This window comes from Macaca mulatta, chromosome 9 (assembly GCF_049350105.2).
Source record: "Macaca mulatta isolate MMU2019108-1 chromosome 9, T2T-MMU8v2.0, whole genome shotgun sequence".
NCBI classification, from domain to species: Eukaryota; Metazoa; Chordata; class Mammalia; order Primates; family Cercopithecidae; genus Macaca; species Macaca mulatta.
In genome coordinates, this window is record NC_133414.1 from 57,623,712 (window position 1) to 57,650,563 (window position 26,852).

A 26,852-nucleotide genomic window follows, 5' to 3' on the forward strand; every position below is an offset into this window, starting at 1 on the left:
AGTTAATTTCCTGGCCCTCAATGGTTAAGCGTACCTGGGGCTCAGTGAGGGTGATGACGAGTTGGCACTTGCCCTAGGCACCCTCAGTCCTGTTGTTGGATCATCTGGTTGGGGGCTTCTGACCCAGAGAACCTTCACCCTCTGGGGCAGTGCACCTTCCAGTGATTGCCTCGGCATAGTGGACATGGACAAGGGGGCAGCTTGTTTCTCATTGGACAATCTTTTTTAAAGTGTCCTAGTAAACCACACTGAAAACAAAGCCTACTGAGTGATTGGCCTGCTCCATTTTCTGTCCTCTCTGAACCACCAAGGTTTGTTTGTCTGAAGGCCATGACTAAGTCTGTGGCCTTTCTCTGATCTCGTTTTTCCTTTTGAACCTGTTGCTCTTGGTCCCTATTATAGAATACTGAGATTGCCAGGTTTAATAAAGCCTCCAAATTTTGTTCAGGGCCCAGGGCTTGCTTTTGAAGCTTTCTCCTGATATCTGCAGCTGACTGGGTAATAAACTTATCTTTTAGAATCAACTGACCCTGAAGTGATTCAGGTGACAGGGGAGTATATTTTCTTAAGGCCTCCCGTAGCCACTCGAGGAAGGTAGAAGGATTTTCTTCCTTTCCCTGAGTTATGGTGGACATCATTGCATAATTCATGGGCTTTTTCCTAATTCTCCTTAGTCCTTCTAGAACACAGGTCAACAGATGTTTACGACTCCAGTCCCCATGATCTGAGTCAAGGTCCCAGTGGGGAGCCATACTGGGGATGGCTTGCTGACCAGTAAGGAATTTATCCATTTCTTCAGCTGTCATTCTATCATTTACTTGACTAAGATACCAGGTATCTCAAAACTCTCAGGCTGCAGCCAAAGCCGCATTCTTTTCATTAAAGGTCAGGGTTTGGTCTAACAATAGCATGACATCCCTCCAAGCGAGGTCAAAGGTTTGCCCTAGACCCTGTAGGACATCTGTGTACCTCTCAGAATCATCTGAAAACTTCCCCAGGTCTTCTTTGATCTGCTTTAAATCAGAGAAGGAGAAGGGGACATGTACCCGGGTTGGGCCGAATTCCACCCCCCCCCCCACCACAGCTTGAAGGGGACATAACCAATAGCCTGAGGGTTTTTGTGGTTCTTTGGAGATTTATTTGCTTATTTCCTTCTGGGCAGGAGAGATTAGAGGAGGATTATCATTAATAGGAAGGGGAGCTTTAGGGAGAATAGGATATGGGGGTAAGCTAAGAGGTCCTCCTGTGGGATGTAAATTGCAAGTTTTGCATAGTTGTGTATTCTCCCTCAATGAAAGAAAGCTTGGACATAAGGTATTTTACTCCATTTGCCTTCCCTGTTACAAAAAAAGTCAAGCTGCAAGACAGTATTGTAATTTGTACTTACCTCAGGTGACCATTTTTCCCTATCACAGAGAAAATATTGGGGCCAAGCGGTAGTGCAGAAAAAAATAAGCTGCTTCTTTTTCAGGATTTGTGGGTCAAATTGGTCCCAATAGCTTAGGACGCATTTCAAGGGTGAGCTTGTTGATGCCTGAGTGTTTCCCACCTGAAAGACAAAACCGCCTGTGGTTTTGGTTTGTTTTGTTTCTCCCCCTGCCCAAGAACCTGCAAGGGTCCCTCGACCCTGCTGATCAGATCAGGCCGGGCGTGGTGGCTCACGCCTGTAATCCCAGCACTTTGGGAGGCCGAGGTGGGTGGATCACAAGGTCAGGAGATCGAGACCACGGTGAAACCCTGTCTCTACTAAAAATACAAAAAATTAGCCGGGCGCGGTGGCGGGCGCCTGTAGTCTCAGCTACTCGGGAGGCTGAGGCAGGAGAATGGCGTGAACCCGGGAGGCGGAGCTTGCAGTGAGCCGAGATCCGGCCACTGCACTCCAGCCTGGGAGACAGAGCAAGACTCCGTCTCAAAAAAAAAAAAAAAAAAAAAAAAAAAAAAAAAAAAAAGAACAGTTGTGCTCACCAACACACCAGCAGAAACACTAGCTTTTCCCCTAGACCACATGGAGGACTGAGGAAGGTCGGATTTAGTAGCCCTTACCAATGCATTCTCGAAAACCTGCACTCTTGCCTGTCCACCCAGACCATATGGCGGGCTGGACCGAGAAAAATCAGAGTTAGTGGCCCTTTCTGATGCATTCTCAAAAACCTGTACCTGTTAGAGTTCTAAGTATTCTCCTGTTAGTATTGGGACTTCATCCCTGTCCTATAAAGATGTTATGACACAAAAATGAAGTGGAGGGCCATACCCTGAGGGAAAGAAGGGATCTCCAGGGTTGGAAGAGTGACACCTTTTGTCCTCACTTATATGAACAGGAAGGATACAATTGCTGACATTCCCCATATCCCAGCTTCAGGAATAGCTTTTGTTAGGTCTGTTAATCTGAGGAGGGACCCTAAAATTCCAGATAGTCCCCCTACAACAGGGATTTAGGCAAAAATTGGTGAACCTGGGTGCCTAAAGAAGGAAACAGAGTCCTGGAGTTCATACTAGAAGTCATTCCTTATAGGAGAAACTAGAAAAGCACCAGAGATGGGGAGCAATTTTTAGAAGCAGGACAAACCTCACAGAAGAGAGGCAAGAAAAAGTTTGTCTGGCAGGCATTGGAACCCAGGGGGCAAGGGTCAGGTAGATAGAATAGATGGGTGAGTCTTGCTTGAGTGACATACCTTTGAGAGTTCTGCTCATGGCCACAGGGTCTACCAACCTGTTGTCAGGACCCTGGAGCTGCATGGCTTTTCTCTCAGTTGACCCTCCGCTCAGCCCAGAAGTACAGGAAAAGCGGAAGCTGGTTCTAGGCAAACCAATGCTCCCAACTCTGAAGAGTCAGGGGTTGTTAGAGAGCCCTTTCCCAGAAAGCCTGACACCCATGTCTTAAGTCCGGCGGCCATGCTAGTAGCTTTTAACTGGCCAACAGGTGCCCGGTATTTAACCCCCAAATTCTAAGGAAAAATAGAACAGAATAGAAGGTGCAAGGGGTCTGTTGGTGCTCACCACTTGGTGATAGTTGATGTCCCAGTGTTTGGCAATAGGCGAAAGTCTCACTGCATGATGATAGGTGAAAGTCTCAGTGCTTGGCGATAGCCTATAGTCCCTTCGTGGTCACCAAAATGTGTCCAGAATTGGTGGGTTCTTGGTCTTACTGACTTCAAGAATGAAGCTGTAGACACTCGCGGTGAGTGTTACAGTTCTTAAAGATGTTGTATCCGGAGTTTGTTCCTTCAGACATTCAGATGTGTCTGGAGCTTCTTCCTTCTCCTGGGTTCGTGGTCTCACTGTCAGGAGTGAAGCTGCAGACCTTTGTGGTGAGTGTTACAGCTCTTAAAGGCAGCATGGACCCAAAGAGTGAGCAGCAGAAAAATTCATTGCAAAGAGTGAAAGAACAAAGCTCCCAGGGTGTAGAAGGGGACCCCAGCAGAGTGCCACTGGCTGGCTCAGGCAACCTGTTTTTATTCCCTTATCTGGCACCACCCACATCCTGCTGATTGGTCCATTTTACAGAGAGCTGATTGGTCTATTTTACAGAGAGCTGATTGGTCCGTTTTGACAGAGTGCTGATTGGTGCCTTTACAATCCTTGAGCTAGACACAGAGTGCTAGTTAGCTAGATACAGAGTTAGCTAGATGTAGAGTACCAATTTGGTGTGTTTACAAACCCTGAGCTAGACACAGAGTGCTGATTGGTGCATTTACAATCCTAGTCCTCCAAGTCTCCCCTAGGTTAGCTGGATACAGAGTACCAATTGGTGTATTCACAAACCCTGAGCTAGACACAGAGTGCTGATTGGTGCACATACAATCCTCTGGTTAGATATAAAAGTTCTCCAAGTCCCCATTAGTTCAGGAGCCCATCTGGCTTCACCCAGTGGATCCTGCCCTGGGACTGAAGGTGGGGCTGCCTGCCAGTCCCCAACCGCACCTGCACTCCTCAGCCCTTGGGCTGTCCATGGGACTGGGGCCATGGAGCAGGGGAGGGCGCCCGTAGGGGAGGTTCAGGCCACGGGAGCCCACCACAGTGGGAGGAGCTCAGACCTGGCCGGCTGCAGATCCCGAGCCCTGCCCCACCGGGAGGCAGCTAAACCTGGTCAGAATTTGAGTGCAGTGCCCCCAGCGGGCACTACTGGGGGACCCCGCGCAACCTTGGCAGCTGCTGGCCCGGGTGTTCAGCCCCTCACTGCCCTGGGCTGGTGGTGGCTTGGTGTGCGGGCCCACCTAGCCCCTGCCGGCACCCACGCTTGCGGGAAGTCACTCTGGCCCGGGAGCTCCGTGTGCAGCCCTGGTTCCTGCCCGGGCCTCTCCCTCCACACCTCCCCACAAGCAGAGGGAGGCAGCTTTGGCCTCAGCCAGCCCAGAGAGTGGCTCCCATGGTGCTGTGGTGGGCTGAAGGGCTCCTCAAGTACCGTCAGAGTGGATGCCGAGGCTGAGGAGGTGCTGAGAGTGAGGGCTGCTAGCACATTGTCACCTCTCACTACTACTCCCAGGAGACACAGACACGTGGAATAAGTCCCAGAAAAGGCACACTGGCAGCACGGGAAGGCACTGCTCCTTTGTCGCTGTTCTGATTTTCCTCTCCTTGCATTGTTTTTAAAAAGAACATTACAGCCTAAGATCAATGTCAACACTGGGTCCCCTTGAAGAAGCAACCCTTTGAACCCCTCTCTGGCTGTTGGATGGAAGGCAAATGCTTTTGGGTTTTCTTCTTCCTTTACTTTTTTGGGGGAGGGTAGCTGGGAGTAGGGAGTGGGGTAAAGCCCACTACTGGGGTGGCATTTTGAAGATTCAACGCTGGTATACGCATGTCCTTCCGGGTGAGTTGACCTGTGGCGTCGCACAGTGATCCTGGGGCCTTTATGCCTGCTGTAGATCAGAACTGTTTTCTTACCTTTAAACGTAATGACGAGTATGCTTCAGTATGTTTAGCAAAATCACTCTCTTGAATCACTTAACTTTTGAGATTAAAAAAAAAAAAAAAGCCATACCACAGCTGTCTTTATGCAAGCAAGAGTACAACTACTCCAGCGTGATCTGTCATCTAAAGACTTGAAAACAAAAATAAAGTTACTTATAGTCACTGCGTAAGGAGAGATGGAATGTATTCTAATTAACACAGACCTTTGAAAGGCTACACTAAGTATAGAACTTTTAAACCTTGCTTTGTATGAATTGTACCTTTTGAGCATAAGCTGCACTTTTATCTTCTAATGCAGAGGATAAACAAGTTAAATACATTCTTTGAGGATAGCAGCAGACATTCTGTTTGGCACCACATTACAATGTGCTTATTTATACGATATACACATTTCCTTAGAAATCATGGCCAAGATGTGAGGGTGGAATGCACAAAACAGACGCTGAGGAGAAGGAGGGCAGTGTTTCACAAAATACAAAGAGAAGGACCAAAAGAATTCTAACTCTATTAACTTTTCCAAATATTCCTATCCCTTTAGTTAACATCATCTTATTGTATCATTATGCCACTAAGGGAGAGAGGTTTTGACTCTGTTGGGTTTTATTTGAATGAGTGCATAACAGCCTATATTTGAAGGAAAATATCTCCTTCCCATCTCCTAAAAAACTCCAAATATCAGGTGCAAGAGTTATGTAGAAGGAAAAGAGGCGGAAATAGAAAAAAAAAAAAAAAGACCCTTATAAGTAGTGAATGCCAAGGGAAAATACCATGATGATTTCAGAGGAGACTCTGCAAATTAGTCTTTCTTGGAGAACATAGGCAAATAACTATGTATTATTGAAATTTCATCACTGTATCTTTTATATCAATACCTTCACCACTATATATCTTGTATCTCCACAGTATACCATTTACCTGAAAACATAATTGTGGGTTTTATGAGGCCAGAAAAATGAACTGAGTTTTCATCGTTAACCAAAGACCTCAAATGAGGGGAGTCAACAGTGATCACGGGGGAAAGTGCTTTTTTTTTCAGATGATTTTATTTGATATTTAAAACAGGGAGCTATAGTGCATTCTAGTTTATACTTATGCTCCAACATGTGTTGTGTAAACATAGGGTACCTACCTATTTCATCTGACACATGCTCGTTTCTGATTCAGAATCAGCTTGGGCTCCTGCAGTAGGCCCTGGTCACGGCTGACTCTGACTTCCAATACAAAAGCCATCACTAGCATTCTATAAAGAGAACTGCTCTTAACATTAGGGACTGAGAGAAGTCCATGGGATAAAAAGGAATGGGTTTTCTCATGAGAAAACATGTCAGGAAAATAAAGAACATCTACCTCTGCTTCAGATTTTCAAAATGCTTATTTTAAACCAAGTATTATTTCTGTGTCCAAAATAAGTTTTAAGGATATCTGTTCTTCCATACAAAATAGGTTAGGCTGCCTGCTTCTTACAGAGCTCGTGGATGGTTCTGCTTATGATACTCTGCATGCTACTCTTTAGTGGGTGAGGAGTTTCAGGTTGCCTAGCAACTTGCTGACTTCTAAAACTCATCTTTCCCTCACAGAAAGAAATGAAGGAAAACAAAGCAAAGTCAAAAGTGAAAGACAATCTTTAGAGTTTCAGGAGTAAATCTATATGTGGCTTTTGTCAAGCACTTAGATGGATATCAATGCAGCAACTTGTTTTAAAAAATGAACAATTTGGCCAGGCATGGTGGCTCACACCTGTAATCCCAGCACTTTGGAAGGCTGAGGCAGGCAGATCACCAGAGGTCAGGAGTTTGAGACCAGCCGGACCAACATGGAGAAACCCCATCTCTACTAAAAATGCAAAAATTAGCCAGGTGTGGTGGTGCATGTCTGTAATCCCAGCTACTCGGGAGGCTGAGGCAGGAGAATCACTTGAACCCCAGAGGCAGAGGTTGCAGTGAGCTGAGATCGCGCCATTGCACTGGAGCCTGGGCAACAAGACCGAAACTCCACCTCAAAAAAAAAAATGCACAATTTAACTTCCCAAAAAAGTTGTTACTTGCCTTTTCCAGTTGTTGACAACACACTAGGGTGTGATATTCTATTTTATGTTATGTTAACGTAATGTATAAACTCAAGGCTTTTTATTCTTTGTGATAAATCCTGTTTTAACATGTCACAAAAGAGGAACCACCATTCTAATTAGATTTACTATATCAAGATGTGGTTCAAATAAGACTACTGGAGTTCAGTGAACACTAAAACTATGAAACAATTACTTTTTCTATTAAAAAACACCATGGATTTAACTTATGAAAATCCAAATATAGGATAGTAATTTTTGTTTATTTTTTAAGCAAACTGAATTTTTGTAAGACTATTGCAGGTGTTTAAAAAGAAAGACAAATTGTATAATCTAATATTGTAAGTAGTTGTCATATTCTGGAAAATTTAATAGTTTTAGAGTTAAGATATCTCCTCTCCTTGGTTAGGGAAGAAGAAAGCTCCTCAGCACTGTGGAACAATGCCCTGGCTTTAAGGTTTAGCTGTACCTCATGCTTCTTCTGAAAATCCTATTTGTTGGTTATAATCACAGAAACTGATTAGTTGGTCAGTTTAAAGTACTCATCACTCTGGATAGACTGAGATGTTCCCTCACAACAGATGATCTGTAGCACTGTAAGATACTGACCTTTACAACTGTTTAATCATTTTATTTTTGTACAGTATTAGTGACTATGTTATTTTGTTTCCTTTTTTTTTGTATTTTTAGTGGATACAGGGTTTCACCGTGTTAGTCAGGATGGTCTCGCTCTCCTGATCTCATGACCTGCCCATCTCAGCCTCCCAAAGTTCTGGGATTAGAGGCGTGAACCATTGTGCCCGTCCTTGTCCCATTTTTGTAAATCAAATGACATTTTAAAAGAGGATTCTGACAGTAGATATTTTGTATGTATGCATTTATGTATAATTATGTTGTACAAATAAAAATAATAAATGACAAAAAAATGACTACATTACAAGAGGGCAAATAAACTGTAATATATTTTATTGTGATACCTCCTTGATTTGCTCCAAATCTGTGTGTGGACCTACAGGTCAGCTTTTTTCAGCCGCTCCTTCATCTTCTGATATAAAATTAATTTTCTTCACGAACCCTCTGGGAAAAATCTGTAGGCTTAGGATGTTATAATGATAAATGGTAGATGAAAAGCTTTAAAAATTCATGTTTATATAATTACTCCTCAGGCCATGGTTCTCTCAACTCAGGGACTCTCCATCCCCCAAACACTAGCCCCCACCTCTCCTCAGAGTCACAGATGTGTCACCCTCACACACAGCAGGAACAAAATTACCACATTTCTCCAACCTTTTACCACATGCAGTGATCAAAATCCCACGCCCAGAAGACCAAATATCACCCTTCCCGTGGCCTCATTGGTAGATGCCCTGCACATGTTTGGGGCATGAACCAGGTCTGATGACAATGACACAGATCTCTCAATGGCTTTCCAAATTACTTGATATCCTACTACACCTTGATAATTCCTTTATTATATTATAATACAGTTAGAAGAGAAAAACAGCTGGGCATGGTGACTCACGCCCATAATCCCAGCACTTTCAGAGGCTGAGGTCAGCGGACCATAAGGTCAGGAGATCGAGACCATTTTGGCTACCACAGTGAAACCCTGTCTCTACTGAAAATGCAAAAAATTATCTGGGCGTGGTGGTATGCACCTGTAGTCCCAGCTACTCAGGAGGCTGAGGCAGGAGAATAGCTTGAACCCAGGAGGTGGAGATTGCAGTGAGCTGAGATCCTGACGCTACACTCAGCCTGGGCAACAGAGCAAGACTCCATCTCAGAAAAAAAAAAAAAAGGATAAAAAAAAGAGGAAAAAAATGCAGACATAAAAAGAAATATAAAAATTGAAAATTAAAAAAAAACACAGATTGGCCCCCTGAAAAAATAATTCAATACTCTAGGCCAACTATCTGGACACAAGATAGATCATAGGAATACCACACTCTATTTACATGTTTAACCGCCTTATAAAGTTGCAAGCAGTACTTAAAATCATCACTAATGAAACAGCAAATGCATTAGATTTACTGGCCCAGCAAACCACAAAATTTTAAAAAGTTATTTATCAAACAAATTAGCTTTACACTACCTCCTAGCCCAGGAAGCAAGAATGTATGAAAAGTTCAATCTAACTAATTGCTGCCTGAAAATATCAATGACAACAAAAGACAATTATGGAAATAACTGCAAGAATAAGACAATTAACCCATTTTCCAGTTCAAACTTAGAAAAGGTGGTCTCCAGATTCTCTCTTTGGAGGCTGGTTTTCATTTTTTGAAGGATTCAAGACTTTTAACAGGTGTGGTTTTAGCCATACTAGGAAGTTGCCTTGTCTCTTACCTCTCCTTGTTAGAAGCAGTCAATCAACTATAAAGACAATAGTAGCTAGGCAAACTACCACTCAGCTAATGGCTCTACATAAATATCAACCTTTGTCTAAAAATGAAAATGTACCTCTTCAGGCAGAACTAAATAATAATGATGCCTTCTATTAAACTTATTCCATAAAAGGCATCAAAGGGGGGAACTGAGGCAGAAATTTAAAAATAATAATACTGCATTTATTCACTCCAAGAAAAGTAAAAGCCAAGGCCCAGAATGTGTCAAGGCAAGAATTAAAAAGAAAAAGAAAAGAACAAGTTTTCCTCTGCCTAGCAGGCTCACTTCAAGGACAGTTATAAGATAACGCTGTCTGAATAGCCACTGCCAAAGGAATGGCCTCCAGACAACTCCCCTTCCAGAGCAAGGTTGAAGGGAAAAAATAAGAAAGACAGATTCTTTTACTGTTACTCTTTTCCCAGGCTTCTTAAGCATTATTATGTTTTACAAAGGTCTGTATTTAGCCAGTTCTTGTTTTGCTGTCAATGCAGCTACAAGGTCACTAGCTATACAAGGTCACAAGTTATGTTATGCTATAGATTGCGTGACCTGTCACTGTATGATTAACTACTTTTGTTTTGCTTCTGTAAGCCAACTTGTAAAAACCCAACTCTGTCTTTGTTCAACACTCAGGATTTTGGATGTGAGTCCACTGAGCCAGTGCATACCTAAAATAAACAAAACTCCTGTTCTCCATATTGGTCTCTCTGGTCCCCAGTTTCCTGCAACAATGCCACAGAGGTTTCCAGCCAGAAAATTGACCCCCCACCAAAGATCCTGAAACAATTTTTGCTTAGGCACTGCATATTTGAGAAGGAACATTCAACAGTATTAGAATGTCATTAGTTTACAAGTTGAGTTTGACCCAATATAGATGCTACTGATTGTGTTCTGGAGATAGAAGTTTATTGCAAAGAACAGACAAAAAGTCTTTGAAAATTAAAGATAAAAATAGAGCAAGTTCTCATATCATATGTTTTAAGAACTTGAAAAGTAAAATTTTGTGGAATTGACTTATGAGTAGTCAGAGACCAATAGAACACAAATTTTGCAAATAGAATAAAACATTTAAAAATGTACTGCACAGTAAAAGCAGCCATGGTGTAAGAGGAGGTGTAAACTTGTTGTGTCTCACTGGAGACTGATGTTCACAAATATATAGCAAACACCTTGTATCTCAATGTGTTTGCTTCATGCAGATCTGGCATTTTCATATATGTAGGAAGGTCATTTTATACTCTAGCAAGACTATCTTTGGCTACGGTCATGAATAAGCTCTTTCCTGACTCAAAATACATTGTAAACTATTCTTAGGTTTCACAGTGTGTTCCCTGTTCATTTGAGATGTTACTGCTGAGACCAAAAGTTTATAACCTGTTACTGATCCCCTTGCTGGGTTAAAAAACCTTAGGGACAGTGCCACATTGTTTCAGTAATGTTTTCAGTTGGTGACTATCCTAGTACAGATGTAACTGAGGGACTCCTTCCTGCCATAGGTGCAGAGCTGGTAAGAGTTTGAAAACAGTCCAGGGAGGGACCAACAGTGTAGGAACTCTGGGATGAGCTACCACAAAGTGGGGTACTCTTACCCTGTACCCCATTCTGGCCCAGCCAGAATTCAGCACACTGATTTAAAATGTCAACTCACATAAAAACTGTATACCCCTTTTACATTTATCTAATTTATTTATTTAAACAGTGTACCTAGATTACGCATGAGAACTGGGATATTAGAAAAAGCCAGTTACCATTTCAGGTTATTTCTAGGTTAATCATTTTTATGTCATATAATTATCAGATGTTCACCAATGTAAGAAACTTAAATATGTAGGTATTTTGACAATAACTCAAAAGATACACCTGTTTTAATTAAACCAATATTAAATTAGTGTTACTTATTTTAAAAGTATGTAAACAAAAAGTATTCTGTTTTAGGCTGGACTGATAGTTTTACATACATTTTCTTGTCAAATCCTAACACCTTAAATCACTTGTCAGACACAAGTATTAAATTGTTTTACCGGTAAACCCAGACGAAAAGTATGGTGACAATTTTGAAGACATGTTCATTTTCATTTACTAATAATTTTTAAAGCTATTTATTTTTTGAAGATGTACTTAAGTCCTTTGACTAAAAGGCTTTTGGGTTAATTACTATATATTTTTTATGAGGGTCCATTTATTCTTAAGGAATTTCTGGCCAGCAACACCAGATTTTTGACACAACATAAAACATAATATAGACACATATACATAAACACATCTACACACATAAAACAAAGATCTTAAAGCTTTAATTTTAGAATTTTAGTCATAACATAGTAATACAAATGCACCAGTTGGAGAATTGAATCAAAATTCTGTGGGTTTTGTTTTGTTTTCTTTCTGAGATAGAGTTTCACTCTTGTCGCCCAGGCTGGAGTGCAATGGCGCTATCTTGGCTCACTACAACTTCTGCCCCCCGGGTTCAAGTGATTCTCCTGTCTCAGCCTCCCCAGTAGCTGAGACTACAGGCATGAACCACCATGCCCAGCTAATTTTTGTATTTTTAGTAGAGACGGGGTTTCACCATGTTGGTCAGGCCGGTATCAAACTCCTGACATCAAGTGATCCACCCAACTTGGCATCCCAAAGTGCTGGGATTAAAGGCATGAGCCACCATGTCCAGCCATAATTCTTTTTTTTATGCTACATGATATTTGTTCTGTATGATATTTTGTTGCATGTATAGAATAGGCAATGAGCAACTCGACATTTAGGATATTCATCAACATGATCATTTATTATTTTTATGTGTTGAGATCATTTCAAGTCCTTACCTCCAGCTGATTTGAAATGTATATTATTGAAAACTGTACTCACCCTACTCTACTATCAGACGTTAGAATTTATTACTTCTATTTGACTGTGTTTGTACCCATTGTTCAACCTCTCTTCACCCCTACACATACTTACATCTTTCCCAGCCTCTGGTGAATAGTATTTTACTCTAACTAGGATCTGTTCATATGGCTAAACTTTATTTGCCCCAATAAGTAATCTAATGAAGGCTATGGACTAAATTTTGTATAAAGCAATACACATGACAGTTTGGTTTTTTAGAAGTCATTTTAATTTTTTCTTCCCTCCCCACACCTTTTTTAGTTTTAAATGAGTTTAGCATTAAATTTCCAATTGTTTATATTTTAATGAGAACTGACTGAATTGTACTTTAAAAAATCTCCATATAGTCTTGAATTAGTAACACATCTATCTTTTGTTTGATGGTCTGGTTTGCTTGATTAGCAAACATAGGTATATTCCTTGGCTTTTTCCTTTTGGTCTCTATGTGGCAGAAAAAGCAAAAATTTTACACTGGAGAGAATTACTTTATATCATTGCTTTAACATCAAGATTTTGACCTATATGATCTGCCAATCTAACTGTTAAAAATATTTCTCTAGTTCTATTTTGTTTAGATCATTAATTGTCCAATTAACTCTTTTATCCTTGTACACAGTTGTTAGGCAAATTTTTATTTATAAAAGGTGTCTAGGTTATTGGTTACCATGGAACTGTTTTATAAAGCCAATAGTTTGAAAGCATTTTAGGCCTCGTTTTTTAAAAACCTTGGCTGGGGGGCGCCAAAGATGGCCAAATAGGAACAGCTCCAGCCTCCAGCTCCCAGCATGAGTGACACAGAGACAGGTGATTTCTGCATTTCCAACGGGGGTACCGGGTTCATCTCACTGGGGTGTGTCAGACAGTCAGTGCAGGACAGTGAGTGCAGCCCAATGAGTGAGAGCCAAAGCAGGGAGAGGCATCCCCTCACCTGGAAAGCACAAGGGAGAAGGGAATTCCTTTTCCTAGCCAAGGGAAACTGTGACACACAACACCTGGAAAATTGGGTCATGGCCACCCTAATACTGCACTTTACCAAAGATCTTAGCAAATGGCACACCAGGAGATTATATCCAGCACCTGGTTTTGAGGGTCCACACCCATGGAGCCTCCCTCATTGCTAGCACAGCAGTCTGAGATCTAACTGCAAGGCGGCAGCAAGGCTAGGGGAGGGGTGCCCAACATTGCTGAGGCTTAAGTAGGTAAACAAAGTGGCCAAGAAGCTTGAACTGGGTGGAGCCCACTGCAGCTCAAGGAAGCCTGCCTGTCTCTGTACACTCCACCTCTGGGGACAGGGCATAGCTGAATAAAATGCAGCATAAACCTCTGCAGATGTAAATGTCCCTGTCTGACTGCTTTGAAGACAGTAGTGATTCTCCCAGCAAGGAGGTTGAGATCTGAGAACGGACAGACTGCCTGCTCAAGTGGGTCCCTGACTCCTGAGTAGCCTAACTGGGAGATATCCCACACTAGGTGCTGACTGACACCTCACACCTCACACGGCCGGGTACACCTCTGAGACAAAGCTTCCAGGGCAACAATCAGACAGCAACACTTGTTGTTCAGCAATATTCTCTCTTCTGCAGCCTCCACTGCTGATACCCAGGCAAACAGGGTCTGGAGTGGACCTCGAGCAAACTCCAACAGACCTGCAGCTGAGGGTCCTGACTGTTAGAAGGAAAACTAACAAACAGAAAGGACATCCACACCAAAACCCCATCTGTATGTCACCATCATCAAAGACCAAAGGGAGATAAAACCAAAATGATGGGGAAAAGGCAGTGCAGAAAAGCTGAAAATTCAAAAATTCAGAGTGCCTATCCCCCTCCAAAGGAACACAGCTCCTTGTCAGCAACAGAGCAAAGCTGGATGGAGAATGACTTTGAGGTGTTGAGAGAAGGGTTTAGACAATCAAACTTCCAGAGCTAAAGCAGGAACTACAAACCCAGCTCAAACAAACTAAAAAACCTTGAAAAAAGATTTGACGAATGGATGACTAGAATAACCAATGCAGAGAAGTCCATAAATGACCTGATAGAGATGAAAACCATGACATGAGAACTACGTGACAAATGCACAAGCTTCAGTAACCGACTCGATCAACTGGAAGAAAGAATATCAGTGACTGAAGATCAAATGAATGAAATGAAGTGAGAAGAGAAGTTTAGAGACAAAAGAGTAAAAGGAAATAGCAAAGCCTCCAACAAATATGGGATTATGTGAAAAGATCAAATCTATGTCTGATTGCTGTACCTAAAAGTGACAGGGAGTATAGAACCAAGTTGGAAAACACACTGCAGGATATTATCCAAGAGAACTTCCCCAATGTAGCAAGGCAGGCCAACATTCAAATTCAGGAAATACAGAGAATGTCACAAAGGTACTCCTCAAGAAGAGCAACTTCAAGACACATAATTGACATATTTACCAAAGTATAAATGAAGGAAAAAATCTTAAGGGCAGCCAGAGAGAAAGGTCGGGTTACCCACAAAGGGAAGCCCATCAGACTAACAGCAGATCTCTCAGCAGAAACTCTACAAGCCAGAAGAGAGTGGGGGCCAATATTCAATATTCTTAAAGGAAAGAATTTTTAACCCAGAATTTCATATCCAGCCAAACTAAGTTTCATAAGTGAAGAAGAAATAAAATCCTTTACAGACAAGCAAATGCTGAGAGACTTTGTCACCAGAAGGCCTGCCCTACGAGACATCCTGAAGGAAGCACTAAACATGGAAAGGAACAACTGGTACCAGCCATTGCAAAAATATGCCAAAATGTAAAGACCATTGATGCTAGGAAGAAACTGCATCAACTACTGAGCAAAATAACCAGCTAATATCATAATGACAGGATCAAGTTCACACATAACAATATTAACCTTAAATGTAAATGGGCTAAATGGTCCAATTAAAAGACACAGACTGGCAAATTGGATAAAGAATCAAGGGCCATCAGTTTCCTGTATTCAGGAGACACATGCAGAGACACACATAGGCTCAAAATAAAGGGATGGAGGAAGATCTACCCAACAAATAGAAAACAGAAAAAGGCAGGGGTTGCAATCCTAGTCTCAGATAAGACAGACTTTAAACCAACAAAGATCAAAAGAGACAAAGAAGGCCATTACATAATGGTAAAGGAATCAATTCAACAATTCACATATATAACAATCCTAAATCTATATGCACCCAGTACAAGAGCACCCAGATTCATAAAGCAAGTCCTTGGAGACTTACAAAGAGACTTAGACTTCCACACAATAATAATGGGAGACTTTAACACCCCACTGTCAACATTAGACAGATCAATGAGACAGAAAGTCAACAAGGATATCCAGGAATTGAACTCAACTCTGCACCAAGCGGACCTAATAGACATCTACAGAACTCTCCACCCCAAATCAACAGAATATACATTCTTCTCAGCACCACATCACACTTATTCCAAAATTGACCACATAGTTGGAAGTAAAGCACTCCTCAGCAAATGTAAAAGAAGAGAAATTATAATAAACTGTCTGTCAGACCACAGTGCAATCAAACTAGAACTCAGGACTAAGAAAATCAATCAAAACTGCTCAACTACATGGAAACTGAACAACCTGCTCCTGAATGACTACTGGGTACATAACAAAATGAAGGCAGAAATAAACATGTTCTTTGAAACCAATGAGAACAAAGATACAACATACCAGAATCTTTGGGACACATTTAAAGCAGTGTGTAGAGGGAAATTTGTAGCACTAAATGCCCACAAGAGAAAGCTGGAAAGATCTAAAATTGACACCCTAACATCACAATTAAAAAGGATATGAACAGACACTTCTCAAAAGAAGACATTCATCCAGCCAACAGACACATCACTGGCCATCAGAGAAATGCAAATTAAAACCACAATGAGATACCATCTCACACCAGTTAGAATGGCAATTATTAAAAAATCAGGAAACAACAGGTGCTGGAGAGGATGTGGAGAAATAGGAACAGTTTTACACTGTTGGTGGGACCGTAAAGTAGTTCAACCATTGTGGAAAACAGTACGGCGATTCCTCAAGGATCTAGAACTAGAAATACCATTTGACCCATCCATCCCATTACTGGGGATATACCAAAAGGATTATAAGTCATGCTGCTATAAAGACACATGCACACGTATATTTATTGCAGCACTATTCACAATAGCAAAGACTTGTAATCAACCTCAGTTTCCATCAGTGACAGACTGGATTAAGAAAATGTGGCACATACACGCCATGGAATACTATGTAGCCATAAAAGAGGATGAGTTTGTGTCCTTTTTAAGGACATGGATGCTGCTGGAAACCATCTTTCTCAGCAAACTATCGCAAGAACAGAAAACCAAACACCGCATGTTCTCACTCATAGGTGGGAATTGAACAATCAGATCACTTGGACACAGGAAGGGGAACATCACACACCGGGTCCTACTGTGGGGAGGGGGTAGATGGGAGGGATAGCATTAGGAGATATACCTAATGTAAATGATGAGTTAATGGGTGCTGCTCACCAACATGGTACATGTATACATGAGTGACAAACCTGCATGTTGTGCACATGTACCTTGGAACTTAAAGTATCATTAAAGAAAAAAAAAAAAGCTAAAAACAAACTTAGCATGTGAACCACTAGTTGCACTGTTAGACATTTATCCTTGAGAAATAAAAACTTATGTTCCATCAAAAAATTTCATAGCAGTTTTATGGGTAATAGCCAAAACCTGAATAATCCACATGTTGTTGAATGGATAAATAATGTGTGATGTGTCCATATAATGAAGTGTTACCCAATATTAAAAGGGAATGAATGAGCGATACATGCAACATTTTGGATGAATCTCAAGAGATTAAGCTGAGTTTTAAAAAACCCAATCTCAGAAATTTACATATTTGTTCTGGTCCACCCCATAGAATTGGGATGAACCCTCCTACCCCCAAAGTTTGGTCTAGATACCAAAACTAGTAATGGTATCAAGAGTGTAATAAAGAGTTTATCACTTATAGAGACAGGTTTCTAGGGAGACCAGAGAAGACTCCTAAGCAGGTCTAAATGTGGATTGAGAAAGGAGAAGAATGGCTGCTTGTCATTAGGAATTTGGGGTGGGGTGAGCGCACACAAAAAGGATGGAGTTTGTTTGGTTTGAGTTTCCTACTGGCGTTGATGGAGGGACAACCTAAGCTTTATTATTGGCTTGCCCAAATGTAGGGTAAGAGGGGAGATGGGTGAGATTTGAAGTCTATTATCAGGCAGTTATCACAAATGCTGTTAGGCTCTTTGTCATAATACCTCATGATTTTATTTGTGTAACAGTCTTGAAATGACAACATAGAGATGGAGAAGAGATTCGTGGTTGCCAGTGTGAGGAAGGCAGAGAGGGTAGGAGATGGCTATAGTTACCATGTGTGGGATCCTTGTGATGGGACTGTTTTGTATCACCAATGTTGTGATTTTCACAAAAATCTATACATGTGGCAAAATTTATAGAACTAAATGTAGACAACTAATGCATGTGAAACTTGTGAAATCTGAATAAGGTTGATTGAATGAATCAGTGTCAGTTCTTGGCTGATATTGAGCTATAGTTCTGCAAATTGTTACCATGGAGAAAACTGGGTGAGGGGTATACAGAATCTTCTCATTATTTCTCCCAGCTGCATGCCAATTTAAGAATTGTCTCCAGGCTGGGTACGGTGGCACATGCCTGTAATCTCAGCACTTTGGGAGGCCAAGGTGGGTGGATCACTTGAACTCAGGAGTTTGAGACCAACCTGGGCAACATGGTGAAACTCCATCTCTACAAAAAATAAAGACATTAGCCAGGTGTAGTGGTGCATGCCTGCTGTCCCAGCTGCTTGGGAGGTTGAGGTGGGAGGATCGCTTGAGTCCAGGAGGTCAAGGCTGCAGTAAGCTGTGAGGTACCATTTAACTCCAGCCTGGGTGACAGAGTGAGACCTTGCCCCCCACCAAAAAAGAAAAAGAATTGTCTCCAAATAAAAAGTTTTGTAAATTGCCTACCAACTATAAATAATTCAGCTTCTTAACCTTTAATAAAGGTAATAGGCCGGGTGCAGTGGCTCATGCCTGTAATCCCAGCACTTTGGGAGGCTGAGGAGGGCAGATCATGAGGTCAGGAGATGGAGACCATCCTGGCCAACATGGTGAAACCCTGTCTCTACTAAAATACAAAAAATTAGCCAGGTGTGATGGTGTGCATCTATAGTCCCAGCTACTCGGGAGACTGAGGCAGGAGAATTGCTTGAACCCGGGAGGCGGAGGTTGCACTGAGCCAAGATGGTGCCACTGCACTCCAGCCTGACAACAGAGCAAGATTCCATCTCAAAAAATAAAATAAAATAAATTAAAGGTAATGGACAAAAACATGTTGTACACTATTTGTTGAAAAATCACAGCCCACTTTCTATATAAGAGATGCTGGATCTCTTTTATCGCCAGTTTTACTGAATCTCATAAAGGATCTACTGTCCATTACACAGACAATAAAAAATAATGAAACATGAAGGTTGGGAAGTCAAATTGTCATTTTGTGTGCAGACGATTTGATATCTGTACAAGCAGAAGTAAATGTTACACAGAAGTGATTTAAATTAAAACAGTTTAGTGAGGTGGTTGACTGTAAGAACAGTGCGTAATATCAGTTGTGTGTTATTTATACACCAGGAAACAAGTATATAAGAAACAATTTTCTTGAGAATTATATAATTCACATACTGTACTCTTCACCAATTTTTACGTGTATAAATCAATCATTGTTAGTGTATTTGCAGGATTGTGCAAACTTCCAGACAATTTTTTTTACTTTTTTTGAGGTTGAGTCTCGCTCTTTCACCCAGGCTGGAGTGCAGTGGTGTGGTCTTGGCTCACTGCAACTACTGCCTCCCAGGCTCAAGCTAATTCTCCTGCCTCAGCCTCCTGAGTAGCTGGGATTACAGGCGCATGCCACCACACCCAGCTGTTTTTAAAATTGACACCCTAACATCACAATTAAAAGAACTAGAGAAGCAAGAGCAAACAAATTCAAAAGCTAGCAGGAGGCAAGAAATAACTAAGATTCAAGCAGAACTGAAGGAGACAGAGATGCAAAAAACCCTTCAAAAAATCAATGAATTCAGGAGCTGGCTTTTCAAAAAGATTAACAAAATTGATAGACCACTAGCAAGACTAATAAAGAAGAAAGAGAGAAGAATCAAATAGATGCAATAAAAAGTGATAAAGAGGATATGACCACCGACCCCACAGAAATACAAACTATCATCAGAGAATATTATAAACACCTCTATGCAAATAAACTAGAAAACCTAGAAGAAATGGATAATTCCTGGACACATACACTCTCCCAAGACTAAACCGGGAAGAAGTTGAATCCCTGAATAGACCTCTGAATAGACCTGAATAGGCTCTGAAACTGAAGCACTAATTAATAGCCTACCAACAAAAAGAAAGTCCAGGTCCAGACGGATTCACAGCAGAATTCTACCAGAGGTACAAGGACAAGCTTGTACCATTCCATCTGTAAGTATTCCAATCAATAGAAAAAGAGGGAGTCCTCCTTAACTCATTTTATGAGGCCAACATCATCCTGATACCAAAGCGTGGCAGAGACACAACAAAAAAAGAGAATTTTAGACCAATAACCCTGATGAACTTCGATGTAAAAATCCTCAATAAAATACTGGCAAACCGAATCCGGAAGCACATCAAAAAGCTTATCCACCATGATCGAGTGGGCTTCATCCCTGGGATGCAAGGCTGATTCAATATACGCAAATCAATAAACGTAATCCAGCATATAAACAGAACCAAAGACAAAAACAACGTGATTATCTCAAAAGATGCAGAAAAGGCCTTTGACAAACTTCAATCATCCTTCATGCTAAAAACTCTCAATAAATTCGGTATTGATGGAACGTATCTCAAAATAATAAGAACTATTTATGACAGACCTACAGCCAATATTGTACTGAAAGGGAAAAAACCAGAAGCATTCGCTCTGAAAACTGGTGGAAGACTGGGATGCCCTCTCTCACCACTCTTATTCAATATAGTGTTGGAAGTTCTGGCCAGGGCAATCAGGCAATAGAAAGAAATAAAGGGTATTGAATTAGGAAAAGAAGTCACATTGTCCCTGTTTGCAGATGACATGATTGTATATTTAGAAAAACCCATCATCTCAGCCCAAAATCTCCTTAAGAAACTTCAGCAAAGTCTCAGGACACAAAATCAATGTGCAAAAGTCACAAGCATTCTTATACACCAATAACAGAGAAGCAGAGAGTCAAATCATGAAGGACCTCTTCAAGGAGAACTACAAACCACTGCTCAATGAAATAAAAGAGGACACAAACAAATGGAAGAATATTTCATGCTCATGGATAGGAAGAATCAATATCGTGAAAATGACCATACTGTTCAAGGTAATTTACAGATTCAATGCCATCCCCACTAAGCTACCAATGACTTTCTTTACAGAATTGGAAAAAACTACTTTAAAGTTCATATGGAACCAAAAAAGAGCCCACACAGCCAAGGCAATCCTAAGCCAAAAGAACAAAGCTAGAGGCATCACACTACCTGACTGCAAACTATACTACAAGGCTAAAGTAACCAGAACAGCATGGTACTGGTAGAAAAACAGAGATATAGACCAATGGAACAGAACAGAGCCCTCAGAAATAATACCACACATCTACAACCATCTGATCTTTGACAAACCTGACAAAAACAAGAAATGGGGAAAGGATTCCCTATTTAATAAATAGTGCTGGGAAAACTGGCTAGCCATGAGTAGAAAGCAAAAACTGGATCCCTTCCTCACACTTTATACAAATATTAATTCAAGATGGATTAGAGACTGAAATGTTAGACCTAAAACCATACAAACCATAGAACAAAACCTAGGCAATACCATGCAGGACATAGGGATGGGCAAGGACTTCATGTCTAAAACACCAAAAGCAACGGCAACAAAAGCCAAAATTGACAAATGGGATCTAATTAAAGAGCTTCTGCACAGCCAAAAAAACTACCATCAGAGTGAACAGGCAACCTACAGAATGGGAGAAAATTTTTGCAATCTACTCATCTGACAAAGGGCTAATATCAAGAACCTGCAGAGAACTCAAACCAATTTACAAGTAAAAAACAACCCCATAAAAAAGTGGACAAAAGATATGAACAGACACTTCTCAAAAGAAGACATTTGTGCAGCCAAAAGACACATGAAAAAAATGCTCACCCTCACTCGCCACCAGAGAAATGCAAATCAAAACCACAATGAGCTACCATCTCACACCAGTTAGAATGGCAATCATTAAAAAGTCAGGAAACAACAGGTGCTGGAGAGGATGTGGAGAAATAGGAACACTTTTACACTGTTGGTGGGACTGTAAACTAGTTCAACCATTGTGAAAGACAGTGTGGTGATTCCTCAAGGATCTAGAACTAGAAATACCATATGACCCAGCCATCCCATTACTGGGTATATACCCAAAGGATTATAAATCATGCTGCTATAAAGACACATGCAAACGTATGTTTATTGTGGCACTATTCACAATAGCAAAGACTTGGAACCAACGCAAATGTCCATCAGTGTCAGACTGGATTAAGAAAATGTGGCACATACACGCCATGGAATACTATGCAGCCATAAAAAAGGATGAATTCATGTCCTTTGTAGGGACATGGATGCAGCTGGAAACCATCATTCTCAGCAAACTATCACAAGAACAGAAAACCAAACACCACATGTTCTCACTCACAGGTGGGAATTGAACAATGGACACAGAAAACAATTGGACACAAAAAAGGGAACATCACACATCAGGGCCTGTTGTGGCATTGGGGGAGAGGGGAGGGATAGCATTAGGAGATATACCTAATGCAAATGACTAGTTAATGGGTGCAGCACACCAACATGGCACATGTATACATATATAACAAACTTGCATGTTGTACACATGTACCCTAGAACATAAAGTATATATATTAAAAAAACAGAACTCAAGCTAAGCAATGGCCGGTATAGTGCAACTATCCCTGTCCTTAACAAAGCTTACATATCTACTATAATTCACAGCTTGTATTATGAATGCAGTTTCAATGTCCTTACAAGGAGGGAGTCAGTTTTCTCTGCCTCAAAGTTTAACAATAAACCAAATTCCTCTCATGGTTATCTTGACCTCCATGATAGATTAAGCAAAAAACAATGTAACTTGTGAAATTAGAAGTAAGACGGAGTCAGTTATGTTGAATTGATCTCATTCTTTATAACTCTGCAAAGGTGGTTTCAACTCCAAAAGGATGCAACCATGGATGTGTGGAATTAGACTGAAGATTTCCCCTGGCAAACAGGCAGGAAAATGGACCTTAAAGATGAATGATAGAAACCTGCATGATGGGATGGGCTTGGGTGGGTCAGAGCCACCTGCCGCTAGGTCTTGATCCTCTTACTCCACTCCATCTTTTTAAAAAAGAGCTCAAAGAGACCAAGATAGCCTGTGTAGCATCCCCCTTTTACTCGGTCATCCCTACGGAAGACATAAAATGAGACATCAGCCTCATTGCCAATGACTGACAGATGGTTTAGTGGGGTTTCCTTGGTTAAAAAAAATAGAGAATTATTTGTGCTACAGATGGGCAAGTGTCTCAGACATGATTCTTCAGTTTGGAAGTCACAATCTAAGAGTAGGGGCATTGAAGAAAACCATCTAACGAAGAGAACCTCAAGGCCTTGTCAAAAGCTGCAACTTCCCAAAAGCTTTCTGCATTTGAATAAACAGCTGAATCAAGTATATTTAAATGCATCAAGCTGGCCAGTGGATTTGGGGAGAAAGGTGAGGGATTTCATCTTAAGAACTGAAAGTCCCCTTGTCCCCTTTGTCCCCTTTTACTCATGCATGAGTAACACTGAAGTGATGTCTTGGGGAAAGTGGACACAGTAGCAAGATATTTGAGGATGCGATGAGACTTTTTCTGGGACTGCACTCCTATATACCTCTCCTCGTGGGTCTTTCCACTGTGTCTCTGGCTGACGGCAGAAAAGATGTGGGTGGGGGTATGGGGTTGGGCTGGGGCAGGGACCATGCCAGGGCAGGCAATAGCCACTGACTGGGGCTAAAGAAAGATGACTCACTATTCTGGGAAAATTTTGTTACCACTAAGGTACCAATTGCTGTGAGGACTTCCCTTTTCCATCTGTTTTTTTAGAGGCCTGAGTCTGAGCTACTATGTATGTATATTTCTATAACCAGGTTTTCACCATGTTGACCAGGTTGGAGTGCAGCTGCTATTCACAGGCACAATCCCTGCACACTAAAGCCTTAAACTCCCGGCCTCAAGGGATTCTCCACTTCAGCCTACCAGTATCCTTATAAGATTACCTTACAAACGAGACTGGATGTCATCTCAGTCTCTTATCTATGGTATGCCTTTTTACTGACATGATGAAATAAAGAAGGATAAGAAAGGTACAGACCTGGGCATATTACTTTGGGAAGTGGTGGGAAGATTAGATGGTTCTTGCCTCATGCTATCTAATTTTTGTATGAATTACTGGGCAAGATGCCAGGTGAGTGAATGTTACAAGGACGTGGAGAAGATTATTAGAGATGTTGGGATTCTGAAGAAAGGATTTTCTCAGAGAAACATAAACAATGATTTCTGGACAATGTTTATGGCCAATTTGGTGTGTGGGTAGTTTTGAATTCGTGCTGACACCACCTGGCCACTTTTCTACATTCTTTCTGGCTCAGCTGAGTGATGTCATTGAACAAAGATAATGCAGGATTCATCCAGGTGGGGGATTGTGCCAGAGAAAGGGAGAGCAGTAAATCAAGGAGTTAAGGCACTCATGAGAAAGTGACTATCTCAAGTGGATGAAGTGAAAGAAGACCAGCTGGGGTTTTCTGTGTTTGTTATCTGGGGGAAAGAGGTGTGTGTTTTGATGGGTCGGTCAGCTTGTCATTTGTGTATTCTCTTAAGAGACAAAATAATGGAATTGATGGATTATGGTTCTGGACCAAGTGGAAGAACTCTTAAAGTAGAAGTATTTGTGTGAGAAGTTTCACAGAATAGGATGGTACAGTCAGTCCCTTTACCCAGAAATCAAGAGAATCTGCAGTAGATCAGGATGGGGATGGTGTCACATACCTGTATTCCCAGCATGTAGCCCTAGATACTGGGAGGGATAGCATTAGGAGAAATACCTAACGTAGATGACGGGTTGATGGATGCAGCAAACCACCTATGTATACCTATGTAACAAACCTGCACATTCTGCACATATATCCCAGAACTTAAAGCATAATAATTTAAAAAGTGTCTGTTCATATTCTCTGACCACTTTTTAATGGGGCTGTTTGTTTTTTTTCCTTATAAATTTGTGTAAGTTCCTTATAGATACTGGATATTAGACCTTTGTCCGATGCATATTTTGCAAAATTTTTCTCCCATTCCATAGGTTGTTTACTCTGTTGATAGTTTCTTTTGCTGTGCAGCAGCTCTTTAGTTTAATTAGATCCCATTTGTCAATTTTTTGCTTTTGCTGCAATTGCTTTTGATGTCTTTGTCAGGAAATCTTTGCCCATTCCTATGTTCAGAATGATATTGCCTAGATTGTATTCCAGGGATTGTGTAGTTTTGGGTTTTACATTTAAGTCTTTAAGCCATCTTGAGTTGACTTTTATATATGGTGTAAGGAAGGGGTCCAGTTTCTATCTCCTGCATATGGCTAGCCAGTTATCACAGCACTCTTTACAGAGTAGAAAATCCTTTTCACGTTGCTTGTTTTTGTTAGCTTCGTCAATGATCACATGGCTGTAGGTATGTGGCCTTATTTCTGGACTCTGTATTCCAGTCTATTGGTCTATGTGTCTGTTTTTGTACCAGTGCCTTGCTGTTTTGGTTAACTGTTGCCCTGTGGTATAGATTGAAGCCAGGTAATGTTATGCCTACAGTTTTATTCTTTTTGCTTAGGATTACCTGGGCTATTTTGACTCCTTTTAAAACGGAGACATTAAAAACCATTGAAAATATCAAGGAAGCCAGGAGCTTGTGTTTTGAAAAAATTAATAAGATAGACCACTAGCTAGGCTAATAAGGAAGAAAAGAGAGAAGATTCAAATAAACACAATCAGAAAATACTAAGGGGATATTGCCACTAACCCCAAAGAAATACAAATAACCATCAGAGTATATTATGAACACCTCTATGCATATAAAGTAGAAAATCTAGAAGAAATGGATAAGTTCCTTGATATATACCACACTCCCAAGACTCAACCAGGAAGAAATTGAATCCCTGAACAAACCAATAGTGAGCTCTGAAACTGAGGCAGTAATACCCAGACTACCAGCTGAAAAAACCCTAGAACTAGATGGATTCACAGTTGAATTCTACCGGATGTACAAAGAAGAGCTGGTACCATTTATGCTGAAAATGTTCAAAAACATTGAGAAAAACTCATTCCTAACTCATCCTACAAGGCCCACATCATCCTGTTACCAAAAGCTGGCAGAGATGCAACAAAGAAAGAAAACTTCAGGCCAATATCCTGACGATCACAGATGCAAAAATCTCAACAAAATACCGACAAACCAAATCCAGCAGCTCATGGAAAAGTTCATCTACCATGATCAAGTAGGCTTTATTCCTTCAAGGTTGGTTTAGCATATGCAAATCAATAAATGTGATTAAGCACATAAACAGAACTAAAAACAAAAACCACATGTTATCTCAAAAGATGCACAAAAGGCTTTTCATAAAATTCAACATCTATCATGTGAAAAATCCTCAACACACTACGCATTGAAAGAACATATCACAAAATAAGATCCATCTGTAACAAACCCACAACTACCATTGTACTGAATAGCCAAAAGCTTAAACCATTCCCCCTGAGAACCAGAACAAGAGAAGAATGTCCATTCTCATCATCCTATTCAACATAGTGCTGTAAGTCCTGGCCAGAGCAAGCAAGCAAGAGAAAGAAAAGGCATCCGAGAAGGAGAGAGGATTTGAAATAACCCTCTTCACAAACGTAATAATAGTATGATTCTAAACACAGAAATCCATTTAGTTCCTGCCCAAAGGCTCCTAGCACTGATAAACAACTTAGTTATTTACCAAATCTCAGGATACAAAAGCAATGGACAAAAAAATCCATAGCATTTCTATACACCAACAACATCCAATCTGAGGGCCAAATTAAGACTGCAATCCCATTCACAAGAGCCATAAGAAAAATAAAGTACCAGGAAATACATCTAACTAAGGATGTGAAAGATCTCACAATTAGATTATAAAACACTGTTGAAAAGAAATTAGACATGATACAAATCAATGGAAACATTCTATGCTCATGAATAGGAAGAATCAATATTGTTACAATGGCATTGCTGCTCAAAGCAATTGATAGTTCAATGCTATTCTGATCAAACAACTAAAGTCATTTGGCACAGAAATTAGAAAAAAAACTATCCTAAAATTTCTATGAAACCAAGAAAGAGTTGGAATAGCCAAAGAAATCCTAAGCTAAAAGAACACAATTGGAGGCATCACATTACCTAACTTTTCAAAT